A 16,538-nucleotide genomic window follows, 5' to 3' on the forward strand; every position below is an offset into this window, starting at 1 on the left:
GGCCCCTCCCACTGCGGCAGGAGGGGCGTATTCAAAATAGCGAAAGGGAACGGTGGCAAAGTAAGCCCGGCCGGTTCCTCGCAAAAACAGACAGGGTGGCATAGGCGGTCCATCCTGGCACAGTGAGTGTGGAGAATAATACCCCATTCATACTGCACCAAAATCCCGGGTTTTTGCCGGGGCGAGCTCAAACGACCCGGGTCTTGGTGCAGTATGAATGGTACAAGTCAAAAATCCCGGGTCTAAAAACCCGGGTCTTCAACCCGGGATTTATCGAGGGGTAATTCCCGGGTCGGACCCGGGTTGCCTGCACTATGAATGGTGCAACCCGGGTTTTTCAACCCGGGTTGCACAGAAAACAAGCTGATTGGCTGTCTGCCTGTCTCTGGAGGATGATGTCATCGGTGGGAGCCCGTGAAAGATTCGAGAAGGAGTTTAGGAGAAATGGTGGATGGTGGAGTGCAGATCAAATCACCCACTTTTGCATCATCTTTATGTGTCAAAAAACCAGTCACCTTTCAATGACATCACCATTTTCAAGCGAATGAAAACTGCTCTGGTGAGGACTCCCACAAATTGCCAGGGCACAGATTTGTGCAGTATGAATGGGGTCAACCCGGGAAATTCCCGGGTCCGAGGTGCAGTATGAATGGTGTTTCTGAGCTGGGACGCTCCGAGCCCCGGCAAAAACCCGGCTTGAAAAACTCGGGATATTGCCGGGGCGGCAGTATGAAAGCGGTATAAGATAGAAATAATGTATATAAGGGAAATAGTATGTCCTCTCAGTGTACGTGTGTCTATATGTATATGTTAATAGAGACAGAGTGCGTGCACGAGAGACAGAGCGAATAAGATAAAGGACAGAGTGAAGAAGATGGAGGAGGACTAAGACAACATTAAACAAGATGGAGAACAGACCACATCTTAGAGGAGGACAAAGACAATGTAAAACAAGATGGAGAACAGAGTATTAAGTACAATGAAATTAGAGTTACAGTATAGAATGAGGAGATTATAGTAAGAAAATCACAGGTAGGCACAGTATGCAGAACGCTCAGGGAAGTGCGACCAAGAGCCAGGATCCACGTAAGGGTTTAGTGCAGTATGGCGGGGTCCAGAAAGTTGTTTGGCTTTGCGTTCCTTGATTCAAGCACAATATTTATGCTTTTTTTTCAACAATGATTTTTTATTGAATTTTTTTTAAATGTTAAAGGTACAAAAAGGAAAAAGAAAGTAGGCAGGGGGGAAAGGGTACAATGCTCGTAAAAAATCAAGCACTACAACATGGGTAAACAATAAAGTCAGAAGCAAGAAACATCTGAGGCAACCAATCTGACTATCATAACATCGGGAGAAAGAAATATTTTACTGCAAGAGGGCTTCTTGTGTAGAACAAGGACTAGGGTGGATAGGGGGGGTCGAGATATATTCCTGCCACGGAAACCACTTCACGTGTGGTGATGTGGCAGATGAGTACGGAACTCCTAGGGTTCCATGTCACAGCTCAGTTGGACTTTAGAGATAATTTTATAGTTAAGGGGACGGTGAGGTGTCTTCCAGGCTTGAATAATTGCAGCTCGGATAGCAATGAGTATGTGTCCTATGAGGTAATGGTCTCCCATGGAAGTCCAGGGAGGGAAGATGTGCAGGAGTGCAACGTCTGGGCTAGGAGGGATAGTGAGCTTAGTAACAGTCGTTATTAATGCAAAGACTAAGGTCCATAGAGGGCCAATTCCAGGGCACGTCCAAAAGGTATGAAAGATATCAGCAGATCTTATGGAGTTTAACCAGGGTCAAATAGAGCCTTATGAAGTAGTTTATACATTATCTCGGTGTGGTTTAAGCAGTGAGACATACAATGAGTGGTGCGGAAAATATACTCCCATTGGGTTGAATTTAGTTCTTGCCCGATGTCTCCCACAGAAGGAAGAAAGAAGTTTTCTCAAACTCTTTCTCATCGGAGAGGTGCTTATACCAAAAAGAGATGGCTGCCTTATTGGAACCTGATGTCAATCTAGCAAAGGGTAGGGAAGGGGGCTGTTGTAATGAAATCTGTTGGTGTTGAGACCAAAGAGAGAAAAGTCAATGTCAGACTTGTAAATACTTTTAAAACTCGTTCTTAGGAAGGTTGAAACGCTCTCAGCTGTGTAAAGGATAGGAGAGTCTGGTCAGAGTAGAGGGCCTTAAGGGAGGTGATGCCTTTAATAATCCAAAGAGAAAGATGAAGGTCAGGGATAAGTTTAGTCAAAGCAAATAGTGAAAGATTGGTTGTAGGAAAAGTCAAGTTTTCCATCCCCCTAAGAGTTTTCTCCCATACCGCCATGGGCACCATGCTTTAGGTACCCAGAGTAAGTCAGGTAGTGGGAAGGCTCAGGTGAGATTTTTTTTCTAGGTCGACCCAGGGCTTGGAGCTAGTGGGTAGAGACCAGTCCCGTATCTGGGCCAATACGGCTGCTTCCTGATATTTAACCATGTCAGGGATGGTGAGGCCTCCAGCTATTTTTGAGCGTGTCATGACCGCAGCAGCAAGTTTTGGCGGTTTGTTCTTCCAAACATATGTAGTGAGGAGGGAGCGTATTTTATCTATAAATGTGTTTGAAAGATTAAAAGGGAGTGTGCAGAACAGGTATAACAGTTTTGGCAATAGATACATTTTAAATGCAGCAATCCTACCCAGCATGGAGACCTCGTGACAGTGCCAAGACTTTGTTAAGTTGGTCAAATGTAACAAAAGAGGGGTGTATTTGGCTTCAAGTAAAGAATCTATCGATGGAGTGATCAAGAAGCGGGAGAGTAAAGTTCCTCCAGGAGTATTGAAATTTTGTTCTTAAGCTGGCAAGATGATCCTTTGGTACATTAATGGGTAAGGCTTCAGTTTTAGAAGTATTTAACATATAATATGAGGCGGCAACGAAGGTAGATAGTGTGTCATGGAGGGTTGGTAACGACGTCTCCGGGCTAGTCACAAGCAGCAAAATATCGTCTGCAAAGAGACACTGTGCTTGGTTTTGGCTACCTCTACACCTATGAACTGTGTGCTTAGTGTAATCTGTTCAGCTAACGGTTCAAGGGCAAGTACAAACATAAAAGGTGACAGAGGACACCCCTGCCTAGTGCCATTCATCATTGGAAATCTATCAGAGGTGAAGCCATTACTATGCACAAGCTGAGGGTCCATTATACAAGGCAAGAATAGATACCAGAATCTCGTGATCAAACCCAAACCGGACCAAGATCTGGTGCATGTATTCCCACTGGAGTCTGTCAAAGGCCTTTTCGGTGTCTAGTGACAGTAACACTAATTCAGAACTCTTCCCAGTTTGGAATCGTCACTATACAAGACTCCAACATTTCTTCCTGAAAACACCCTTGTTGAGTGCTCTCGTTGAACACTCGTTCTAGGATTGGGGCAAGCTCTGTCTGAAATGTGGAGTAGAAGTTGTTGATAAAGCCATCTGGTCCTGGTGCTTTACCTTTGGGTAATGATTTAATGACTGACAAAATCTCGAGTTGTTTCCATGGGGCCTATTTATGCTTTTTGCAGCTTGCTTTACTATTTTGATCATGCATTGTCTAATGTTAATACCACAAATTAGGTGTTTAGTATATATAATCCTTAGAAGTGAACCTAGCGCACAGGCAGATTATTTTTTAGTTTAGTTTCTAAACCATAAATACAAATTGATGTCAAATACACAACAAAAATATATTGATCTGAATCTAGACAGTAGTTGTCCTCAGATTGAACAACAGCTGTATTAATCAGCAGATGAATCAGACTTGGCTCTAAAACAGTCGATCAAAGATACAGAATTACCTTGTTACCGAGACCTCAGAAAGATCATAACAGATACAGTTGCTTTATCTTTCAAAGGCAATTCCTGAAATCCAGCAGCTATAAATCAAAGGAATAAACAAAGAGAAAGGGCCAATTATTATTTTGTTAAGAAATAGTGAGACTGCTGGGATGAATCACATCACTAAAGTTTGAGCTTCACAAACTGCTGTTCCACAATGAACATACCAGTGCAACATGGGCTGGGGTGAAATTCTAGTTTTTAACAGAGTAGCAGTAGATGTCTGATTACCACTAACCAATGTATTTCACATTCATAGCTGAACATGTCAATTTGGGGTTTAGCACACCTCTCAACTGTCCTGATTTAATCAGGACGGTCCCAGGGCTCTGACATGTTTGTCCAACTGGTGGGAATGTTTGGGGAAGGGAGATAGCTAATGAGCAGCCTAGCAGTATACATAACAAAAAGGCAGTTGAAAAAAAACAAGCCCGCGCTCGGTATATCCCATATTATATATGGTACCAGCTGCTTGGCAATAAACCCACGCTCAGTATATCTCATATTGTATATGATACCAGCTGCGTGGCAATATAAATGCTCATATATGTATACAAAACAAAAAGCGCGGGCTTATTGCCAAGAAGCTGGTACCATATGTAATATGGGATATACCAAGCGTAGGCTTGTTTTTTCTCTGGTTTTGTTTCAAAATATTGCCTTATTGTCATAGCAGCTGTCCATCAATCCTATTTAAGGCACATTTATGGCTCACAAGCCAGCCCTTGCTAGATGTAAACCGCTATACTTGGGAGGTGAGTGCATCTGATTTTAACTGCATTTTAATGGTGTTTAAAGCATATAGGTCAGTGTAGGACCTCCATATAATGTGCCCTTGATGCTGGGATGCAGGCTTAAATGTTTTGATCAAAATATGAACTAATATCCCATATTTTCATTTTGCTAGACACACACAGATATGCAGTGTGAAGGATAAGCACTAATAACTGTCTTTTTGTTTTGTATACATATGTCGGCATTGATATTGCCACGCAGCTGGTACCATATATAATATGGGATATACCGAGCGCGGGCTTGTGGTTTTTTTTTTTCTCTAGTGGTATACAGAGCTAAAATACCCTCTGGGGGTGTGGCCACCCCCTCTCTGTGGCGTGGTCACGCCCCCATTACGTTGTGGTTACGCCCCCTGTCCTGCAGCCAGGGTCTTGCATGTTGGTAGGTATGGGTTTGGTAATCCTCTAACGTATGGGACAAGGGGGCTGTTACTGTAGAAAAACAGGACCTGGGTGCCCCTGTCCAGTGGGGGGCTGGCAAATTTCAGCCCGGGGAGGCAAAACTCGACTCAGCAGCCTATTTTAAAGGAAAAAAATACAGGTGGCCCAGTGAACCCAGCCCAAAGTAGCACACTATAGGACCAGCCCGGGGGGCAGATGCCCCCCAGCCTAGCCTGCCCCTGCCCCTGTCCCAATATCCCCCATATGCTTCTTTGTAAACTGCTGGGGAAGAAGGAGTATAACTCGCACACACAACATATGCTGTGCCTGCATATCTTATTCATGTTATGTAACAATGACTATGCACATTTTAAGCCTGCAAAACAAATGCGTTCTGCCGGCTGCTGGGATGTGTTTAATGCTCTGGCCGTGTTTCAGCTTAGGAGCCGTTAGCTGACTTGATTTACTTACTTGCTTGTTTCCAACATTGAGCTGCTACCAAATATGCCAGAGCCAGGTGAAAACTTTACTGGGCCCTGAGTCCTGTCTCCAGGACCCAAATATTGATGTAAATATGGACATTCCCCTCTAAGGTAAATTTGAGACAACAGTGACATTTCTAACTAAATTGCCATTAGAATTACTTTATTTTCTCCTGGATTTTTGAATATACAGAACAATTAAAATTAAATGTCTGGTTTTGGTATCACTTGGAAATCCAGGAAATCATTATGACAGAGTCTCTGGATTGATACTGAATGGCAGGTATCCATGGCTGTTTGTCTTAAATGTTTTTAAACCCAGGGAGATTGCTTTGTATAGGAAGGAGATTTCAAAAGAGTTTGTTCAGCTTCAGGAAAAGCTGGTAAGGGTCCCTGTTGTTTTGTATGAAGAGCAGGCTAATCAGGAGTTGCACCTGGGGAGGTGCTGTTAAATTGCAGCTAGTCTGTGCACTCTGTCTCTCTGACCTGGGGAGGAGGCTGGACACCTCCTGAGAGACTATGCTAAGGTTGAGCAAATATCTTTGAGTATGGTTTGTGTCTGGGACACAAGATCCCACACATGAGAGAGGGTATTGCTGAATGTATAGTTTGTGCTGGACTGGCAAGGCCTTTAGTTTATGTTTTGTTTGTTTTGAATATACCAAAAACCCTGGACTTATGTGATTCATTGCTGCTATTTGCTGCCATCTTCCCCAGGAGATGGTACCTATTCCCCTCTTTAGCTCACACCATTCTATACTATATCATAATGTTTGTAGCATTAATCTATTTACATCTAGAGTGAATACAGAAAAAGGCAGCTGTCTCTATGACATATGAACAGACACAATCATGAAGTCAAATAGTATTTATCCTGTACAACTACATTTTCAGATGTTAACCAGTGGGTGTCCGACACAGTTTTCCACCTGAGGTCTCCTGTTGCAGTATAGGTCATATTATTGTGAAGACTAGTGATGATGATGATGATGATGACTAGTGATGATGATGATGATGACTAGTGATGATGATGACTAGTGATAATGATGATGATGACTAGTGATGATGATGATGACTAGTGATGATGATGACTAGTGATGATGATGATGATGACTAGTGATGATGATGATGACTAGTGGTGATGATGATGATGATGACTAGTGATGATGATGACGACTAGTGATGATGACTAGTGATGATGATGATGACTAGTGATGGTGATGATGATGACTAGTGATGATGATGACTAGTGATGATGATTATGATGACTAGTGATGATGATGATGAAGACTAGTGATAATGATGACTAGTGATGATGATGATGATTATTGTTGATGATGATGACTAGTGATGATGATTATGATGAACTAGTGATGATGATGACTAGTGATGATGTTGACTAGTGATGATGATGATGAAGACTAGTGATGATGATGACTAGTGATGATGATGATGACTAGTGATGATGATGATGACTAGTGATGATGATGACTAGTGATGATGATGATGAAGACTAGTGATGATGATGATGAATAGTGATGATGATGAAGACTAGTGATGATGATGACTAGTGATGATGATGATGACTAGTGATGATGATGATGAAGACTAGTGATGATGATGACTAGTGATGATGATGATGACTAGCGATAATGATGATTATGATGACTAATGATGATGATGACTAGTGATGATGATGATGAAGACTAGTGATGCCTCAGCAGAAGTGACAACAATCTGTATATTTACTGATAGTGATTAAAAAAAAGAAAATCACATTTTCACACAATCTGACTTTCTCCTGACTACAATAATACACATAGAAGTGTTGCACAAATGACTATGAGATTGTGTAGAAACCCTCATTTATCCCTGACCCCTTTTTCCGTTGTGGTCTAATTTTAGATATTATACAATGTACTAGTAAAACAACGCAACTCATTGGTACATTTTATTTTATTTATTTTTTTTACATTTTCAGTAAAAAGGATTGCCAAGCATGTGCACAAAATCATCCATTGTTCCGTGTGGTTTTTATTTTAATCTCACAGACAATTACTTTAACAATATTGAGAACAAGATTACCAAATGTATACCTATGGTTGGTACATATTTGCTAATTTATACTACATATAAATATTACAGCTATAAGTGTCCCGATAAAGATGATGGAGATCAGAAATAGATTCTGTCACAGCCACAAGAGGGCAGTAGAGTAAAACAAAGGCCCTGTAAGGCTTATTATCGCTTCGGAAAAACGAGAGGACTGTCTCCTGTGTTTTGGATGTCGACGGATAATGTGATAAGAAATCGAAATTTGAATAAAATTGCTAAAAAATACATGCAATTTTGTCATTTTTACATGTTTTTTGTTTCTGTATTAGTTGGTAAATTAGTATGTTTATCATGTAAAAGCATTTACAGTATTTTACAGTCTACTTATATTATTATTATTATTATTATTAATTTTTATTTATAGGGCGCCACAAAGTATCCGTAGCGCCGTACAAGGACAAACAATGGCACAGTACAAGGTGAAACAGCACAGTACAAGTAACAGTAAGCACTATAACTCTGGGGGCTCAGGCACAGCATGAAAGAGAGGGAGGGAGGGGAAAAGTGAGTATAGCCAGGTAACTATGGCCCAAGAGGGTGGGCACAGATGACAGGTTGAGAGTCACTGAGGGGAGCGGAGAGGAGACAGGTGGCAGAGGGACCGAGAGGAGGTGAGCAGAGTAGCTGGAGAGAGCAGTTAAAAGTGATGGAAACAGGAGGTAGGAGAGCCCTGCTCAAAGGAGCGAACAATCTAAAGGGAGGGGATGTCACTCACCGGACTGTGAGTGCTTCTTCCCGGACATTTAGGAACCGTGGCCGTCCTCCATCCTGAGGGACTGCGCATGCGCAGCCCTTTCTAAACCTTCAGTGTATGTTCCTTTAACTTAATTGGCAGATCAGGCAACCTCCCTATATTAAGCACCTGTGGTCAACACCACGTTGCCTGATCTTGGAGTCTCATTCCCCATGAGTCTCTGAAGGTGTTCCTGTGTTTCCTCGTTTATTCAGCCCAGCTGATTCCTGTGGTTTCCAAACCACTTCTACCTCTGTGGTTTCCAAACCACTTCTACTACTGTGGTTCCCATACCACTTCTACCATCTACTGTATCATCGTGACTGTGAGCTGATTCCTATCCGCTGCCTCCATGCACTACAGTCTTCTAACCACTTCAACTCTACCATGTATCATTGGGACTGTTAGCTGATTCCCATCCGCTGCCTCCGTGCACTACAGTCTTTCATTCACATCCACTCACCTGTTCATGATTGTGACTGCCAGCTGATTCCTATCCGCTGCCTCCGTGCACTACAGGCTTCAACCTGCAACTCGTCTGTGTTTCATCATCGTGACTGCTAGCTGATTCCCATCCGCTGCCTCCGTGCACTACAGTCTTCAACCTGCAACTCGTCTGTGTTTCATCATCGTGACTGCTAGCTGATTCCTATCCGCTGCCTCCGTGCACTACAGTCTTCAACCTGCAACCTGTCTGTGTTTCATCGTGACTGTTTGGCTGATTCCTATCCGCTGCCTCTGTGCGCTTCAGTCTTCAGTCCTTGTCAACTCTCCTGTGTTTCCTTGAGTCTGCTGCCACTATTGCTACCCGCTACTCTCCGTGATCAACAGTTCCAGTTCAACTCTGCTCCCGTGTCCCATCGTTACTGCACCTGCTGGTTGCTATTGGCTACCTCCGTGTTCCCGCAGAGACCCGCTGCTGTTACTCCTCAGCGCTACTCATCCATCTACTGCTGATCCGCTCTCCACGCCTTCCTGTGTTCCCTGCTGGTCTACCTACCTGTGCGCTGCACCTGCTAGACCACCGCTTCACCCATCCAGGGACTTTGCATCCTGCCGGCCTCCTGCCGTTCAGGTATCTCTGCACTCCTGTCTGACTGCCTTCTCCTGTACCACGGTATGCATACTTTCCATTGACTGTGCTGTGTATTGCATACCTTGCTGGACTGTGTTGGTTCTCCTCTGGAGTGTGCTATCCGCTGAGTCTATTGCCATCATTGACTGTGTTATCTCGTGCTGGATTACTTCTAGAGACTTTCTATATTGGCAGTGTTGTTCAGTCATATATACATTTATATTGTGCATATTTCTGTGGATCAAAGTCAAGGTGCCCGTGTATATCTTGTGTTGCAGTCTCTCCTCGTGCACCTCCTCACATATATATTCAGTAGTAAAACTTGCTAATGGCAGACCACTGACCCCTGTTTCCAGTTTCACCTGTTCCAGTATCCTCTCACATAGCAGTGGTACAACTTGCTATGCAGACCACTGACTCCCCGGATACCTCCACTTGGATTCTATTCCTTCACTCAGACAGCGGTACAACTTGCTATCCGCAGACCGCTGACTCTCATCACCCCCTCGTTTCTGTTGGACATTCCTCCTCACTATAGCAGTGGTACAACTTGCTACCGCAGACCACTGACTACCTTCACGTGTCCTTGTCCATACAGTTCCTCGTGTATTACTACCTCCATGTTGCCAGTGCTGCTAGTCATAGACTTTCCTGAGCATCTCATCATCTGCTATTTCCTGTTCCGTGATCACCCTGCTACCAGAGTACCATATTACCACCTATACTGCTCTGGTAAGCCTATCACCTGGTGATCCCTGGGTAAAGACTCCTAGTGCCCGTGACAGTAAGATCAGGCCACGTGGTGTTGACCACAGACCCAGATACGGAACCTACTGCTAAAGAGATGCTGCAGCATCTGGTCAGCCGTGTGGAGCAACAGGATGCTCGCCAACAGCTGTTACTTCAATGTTACCAATCGTTAACCTCCCAAGGAACATCTGGACAGACTGTTACAGCTAATATTGAAGCTCCTGTGCTTTCCTCCGTTCCCCCAGTGCCATCCCAGGTGTCTACAGTTCCTACGCTTCACCTGCCTACTCCGTCAAAATACGACGGGGATCCCAAAACTTGTAGAGGTTTCCTTAACCAATGTTCAGTCCATTTTGAACTCCAACCTCAAAATTTTTCTACCCATCGTTCCAGAGTGGCCTATCTTATCTCATTGTTTTCTGGACAAGCCCTGGCTTGGGCCTCCCCTCTGTGGGAAAGAAACGATCCAATTCTACAAGATAGTGCCAAATTCATTTCCACGTTCCGAAGTGTGTTCGATGAACCAGGTCGTGTGACCTCCGCTGCTTCCAGCATCCTTCGTTTGCGACAAGGCTCCCATACAGTAGGACAGTATGTCATTCAATTTAGGATCTTAGCCTCTGAACTTCAGTGGAACACTGAAGCATTAGTTGCCGCCTTCTGGCAGGGGCTCTCCGATAAAATTAAAGATGCACTGACTACCCAAGAGCTTCCTTCGTCACTAGAAGATTTGATCTCTCTTTGCCATCGTGTAGATATGAGATTTCGTGAAAGAGAGTCTGAGAAAACAACGGCTGTTAAAGCACCTCTTCGTTTAAACCCTCAATTTCGTCCAGCTCCATCCTCTGTGATTCCCATGGAGATAGGACGTTCCAAATTATCTTCAGAGGAGAGGAAACGAAGAGTAAAGAATAGACTCTGTATCTATTGTGCTGATTCCACGCATATGCTCAGCTCTTGCCCTAAGAGATCGGGAAATGCCAGGCCCTAACTAGTTCTGGAGAGGTGAAGTTAGGGTCCCTGGAGTCCTCTCCATTGTCTATGAAATCTAAAGTCTGCGCTTTTGATGTTACGATTTCCTTTGCTACCAAATCCTTTGAGTCACAGGCATTGATTGATTCCGGAGCAGCAGGAAATTTCATTTCTAAATCACTAGTGAATCAATGGTCCCTACCAGTGATCACTTTAAAAACACCCATTACTGTGACGGCTATAGATGGATCACGCCTCATCAATGGTCTCATCACCCAGAGTACGTCTCCAGTAACCCTTCAGATTGGTGTACTACACCATGAAGAAATTTCGTTTTTAATTCTTCCAGTTACGACAAGTCCGATTGTCTTAGGCCTTCCATGGCTTCAGTGTCACTCTCCCCAGATTGACTGGCGCACCCCTCAAGTTATGTCTTGGGGGTCTGAATGTCACCATCGTTGTCTCTCTCAAGTTATTCCTCTTAAAGTACAGCAATCTTCCATCTCATCTTCCTCCCCGGGACTCCCTCCTCAGTGTGCTTCATTTGCCGATGTGTTTGATAAAGCTCAGTCTGAACGTCTTCCTCCTCATCGTTCTTGGGATTGTCCGATCGACCTTCTACCTGGCAAGACTCCTCCCAGGGGTCGGGTCTATCCTCTCTCGTTACCTGAAACTCAAGCCACATCTGAGTACATACAGGAGAATCTCCAGCGTGGGTTCATTCGACCTTCCACCTCTCCCGCTGGAGCTGGGTTCTTCTTCGTCAAAAAGAAGGATGGATCATTACGCCCTTGTATAGATTTTCGTGGACTCAACGCCATTACTATCAAGAATCGGTATCCCATTCCGCTGATCACTGAGCTATTTGATCGCATCAAGGGAGCTCGGATATTTACTAAGTTGGATCTTCGTGGTGCCTACAATTTAATTAGAATCCGTTCCGGTGACGAATGGAAGACCGCGTTTAACACCAGAGATGGGCATTACGAATATTTAGTAATGCCCTTCGGGCTGTGTAATGCCCCCGCTGTTTTCCAGGGTTTCATCAATGAGATCTTTCGGGACTTATTATATGTATGTGTCGTTGTCTACCTGGACGACATATTGATCTTCTCACAGGACCTGCCTTCTCATCACCAACATGTGGCAGAGGTCCTCTCCAGACTACGGAAAAACGCATTGTTCTGTAAATTGGAAAAATGTTCATTCGAGTTACCCCAGATTCCATTCTTGGGGTATATAGTTTCCGGAGTTGGCCTGAAGATGGATCCAGACAAAGTAAATGCTGTACTACATTGGCCTCAGCCAACTACTCTTCGTGCCATCCAGCGTTTTTTAGGTTTTGCCAATTACTATAGACGCTTCATTCAAGACTTTTTATCCATTGCATCTCCCATTGTGGCCCTAACTCGGAAAGGGGCTAATACTAAGCAATGGTCATCTGAGGCTCTCCAAGCCTTTCAAATCCTCAAAGAGTCCTTCTCGTCTGCTCCCATTCTGCGACAGCCTGATGTGACACTCCCCTTCTTCCTAGAAGTAGATGCCTCTAATGTGGGCTTAGGAGCTATTCTCTCCCAACGCTCGGAGCAACAAAAATTACATCCTTGTGCCTTCTACTCTCGGGGTCTTCTGCCCGCAGAGAAAAATTATACTATCGGGGACAAGGAGTTGCTGGCCATCAAAGCTGCATTAGAGGAATGGAGATACTTGTTGGAAGGAGCTCGCCATCCGGTGACGATCTTCACGGATCATAAGAACTTGTCATATTTGCAATCTGCTCAATGCTTGAACCCTCGTCAAGCAAGATGGTCTCTTTTCTTTTCCCGTTTTGAATTAATTATAACCTTCAAACCAGCCGCTAAGAACAAGAAAGCTGACGCTCTATCTCGAGCTTTTGTGACGTCCTCTGATGTAGAAGAGGTTCCCAACCATGCTATTCTAGACCCCAAATGTATTTCTCTGGCTGCTTCATCCACCAAAATGCTACCATTTGGGAAGACCCTCGTGCCTCCTACTCTGAGGAGGAAAATCCTTTCGTGGTTCCATGCCTCTCGTTTTTCTGGACACGCCGGTGAACACAAGACCTTTGAGATTCTCTCTCGTAGTTACTGGTGGCCTTCAATGAGGAGAGACGTCAAAGAGTTTATTGCTTCCTGTGATTTATGTTCTCAGTTCAAATCCTCCCGCAGAACTCCAGCAGGGTTGCTGCGACCACTACCCATTCCGTCCAAGCCTTGGACCCATATTAGTATGGATTTTGTTACTGATTTGCCACCAAGTAAGAATCACAATACTATTTGGGTAGTGGTAGACAGATTTTCGAAGATGGCCCATTTCGTCCCTCTGTCCGGTTTACCTTCCTCGTCTACTCTGGCTGAACATTTCATTAAAGAAATCTTCCGCATCCATGGATGTCCGTCTGAGATTGTGTCAGATAGAGGAGTACAATTCGTTTCCAGATTCTGGCGTGCCCTTTGTAAAACCTTGGGCATACGATTAGCACTCTCATCGTCTTACCATCCGCAATCTAACGGACAAACGGAACGAGTCAATCAAGATCTTGAGACTTTTATTAGGATGTTCTCTTCAGCCAACCAAGACAACTGGGTAGAATTGCTCCCTTGGGCTGAATTCGCCCATAACAACATGTACCATGAGTCATCATCCAAAACTCCATTCTTTGTGGTCTACGGTCACCATCCGTCTTTTCCGGAATTTCCTGCCCTCCCGCCCACCCAAGTTCCTGCTGTGGAGACTGCTTGTCAGACCTTCAAAAATATCTGGTCTCAGGTCAAAACCTGTTTAAAGAAGACATCTAACAAATATAAGTCTTTCGCAGATAAGAAGAGGCGGGCTATTCCACCACTAAAAATTGGAGATCGTGTCTGGTTATCTACCAAAAATATTCGTTTGAAGGTTCCATCTATGAAATTCGCCCCTCGTTTTATTGGTCCATATAGGATCATTCAAGTTATCAATCCAGTATGTGTTAAACTTCTTCTTCCTAAGAATCTTCGGATTTCCAATGCCTTCCATGTGTCCTTGCTCAAACCTCTCATTATCAACCGTTTCTCGGCTCCTCCCTCAGCACCGCAGCCAGTTCAAGTTCATCAGGAGGAGGATTTCGAGATTACTGAGGTATTGGATGCAAAAATTTCGCGAGGAGTCCTCCGTTTCCTCGTTCATTGGAAGGGCTTTGGTCCTGAGGAGCGTTCATGGATCAAAGCTGAAGATCTTAATGCTCCTGCCCTTCTGAAGAAGTTTTATTCCAAAAATCCGGACAAGCCCGGTTCCAGGCGTTCTGTGCCCACCTCTAAAAGGGGGGGTACTGTCACTCACCGGACTGTGAGTGCTTCTTCCCGGACATTTAGGAACCGTGGCCGTCCTCCATCCTGAGGGACTGCGCATGCGCAGCCCTTTCTAAACCTTCAGTGTATGTTCCTTTAACTTAATTGGCAGATCAGGCAACCTCCCTATATTAAGCACCTGTGGTCAACACCACGTTGCCTGATCTTGGAGTCTCATTCCCCATGAGTCTCTGAAGGTGTTCCTGTGTTTCCTCGTTTATTCAGCCCAGCTGATTCCTGTGGTTTCCAAACCACTTCTACCTCTGTGGTTTCCAAACCACTTCTACTACTGTGGTTCCCATACCACTTCTACCATCTACTGTATCATCGTGACTGTGAGCTGATTCCTATCCGCTGCCTCCGTGCACTACAGTCTTCTAACCACTTCAACTCTACCATGTATCATTGGGACTGTTAGCTGATTCCCATCCGCTGCCTCCGTGCACTACAGTCTTTCATTCACATCCACTCACCTGTTCATGATTGTGACTGCCAGCTGATTCCTATCCGCTGCCTCCGTGCACTACAGGCTTCAACCTGCAACTCGTCTGTGTTTCATCATCGTGACTGCTAGCTGATTCCCATCCGCTGCCTCCGTGCACTACAGTCTTCAACCTGCAACTCGTCTGTGTTTCATCATCGTGACTGCTAGCTGATTCCTATCCGCTGCCTCCGTGCACTACAGTCTTCAACCTGCAACCCGTCTGTGTTTCATCGTGACTGTTTGGCTGATTCCTATCCGCTGCCTCTGTGCGCTTCAGTCTTCAGTCCTTGTCAACTCTCCTGTGTTTCCTTGAGTCTGCTGCCACTATTGCTACCCGCTACTCTCCGTGATCAACAGTTCCAGTTCAACTCTGCTCCCGTGTCCCATCGTTACTGCACCTGCTGGTTGCTATTGGCTACCTCCGTGTTCCCGCAGAGACCCGCTGCTGTTACTCCTCAGCGCTACTCATCCATCTACTGCTGATCCGCTCTCCACGCCTTCCTGTGTTCCCTGCTGGTCTACCTACCTGTGCGCTGCACCTGCTAGACCACCGCTTCACCCATCCAGGGACTTTGCATCCTGCCGGCCTCCTGCCGTTCAGGTATCTCTGCACTCCTGTCTGACTGCCTTCTCCTGTACCACGGTATGCATACTTTCCATTGACTGTGCTGTGTATTGCATACCTTGCTGGACTGTGTTGGTTCTCCTCTGGAGTGTGCTATCCGCTGAGTCTATTGCCATCATTGACTGTGTTATCTCGTGCTGGATTACTTCTAGAGACTTTCTATATTGGCAGTGTTGTTCAGTCATATATACATTTATATTGTGCATATTTCTGTGGATCAAAGTCAAGGTGCCCGTGTATATCTTGTGTTGCAGTCTCTCCTCGTGCACCTCCTCACATATATATTCAGTGGTACAACTTGCTAATGGCAGACCACTGACCCCTGTTTCCAGTTTCACCTGTTCCAGTATCCTCTCACATAGCAGTGGTACAACTTGCTAACGCAGACCACTGACTCCCCGGATACCTCCACTTGGATTCTATTCCTTCACTCAGACAGCGGTACAACTTGCTATCCGCAGACCGCTGACTCTCATCACCCCCTCGTTTCTGTTGGACATTCCTCCTCACTATAGCAGTGGTACAACTTGCTACCGCAGACCACTGACTACCTTCACGTGTCCTTGTCCATACAGTTCCTCGTGTATTACTACCTCCATGTTGCCAGTGCTGCTAGTCATAGACTTTCCTGAGCATCTCATCATCTCATCATCTGCTATTTCCTGTTCCGTGATCACCCTGCTACCAGAGTACCATATTACCACCTATACTGCTCTGGTAAGCCTATCACCTGGTGATCCCTGGGTAAAGACTCCTAGTGCCCGTGACAGGGGAAGACAGACAGACACATGGATGAGACGGGAGAGACGGAGTCGAGGAAGGGGGAGAAGGTAAGAAGGGATGAGAAAGAGAGGTAGCAGACCGGTGGGAGTTTAGGCATGAGACTGGAAGGCTTTAAGGAAAAGGTGGGTTTTTAATGTTCG

Source organism: Mixophyes fleayi, chromosome 6, assembly GCF_038048845.1.
Source record: "Mixophyes fleayi isolate aMixFle1 chromosome 6, aMixFle1.hap1, whole genome shotgun sequence".
Lineage (NCBI taxonomy): Eukaryota > Metazoa > Chordata > Amphibia > Anura > Limnodynastidae > Mixophyes > Mixophyes fleayi.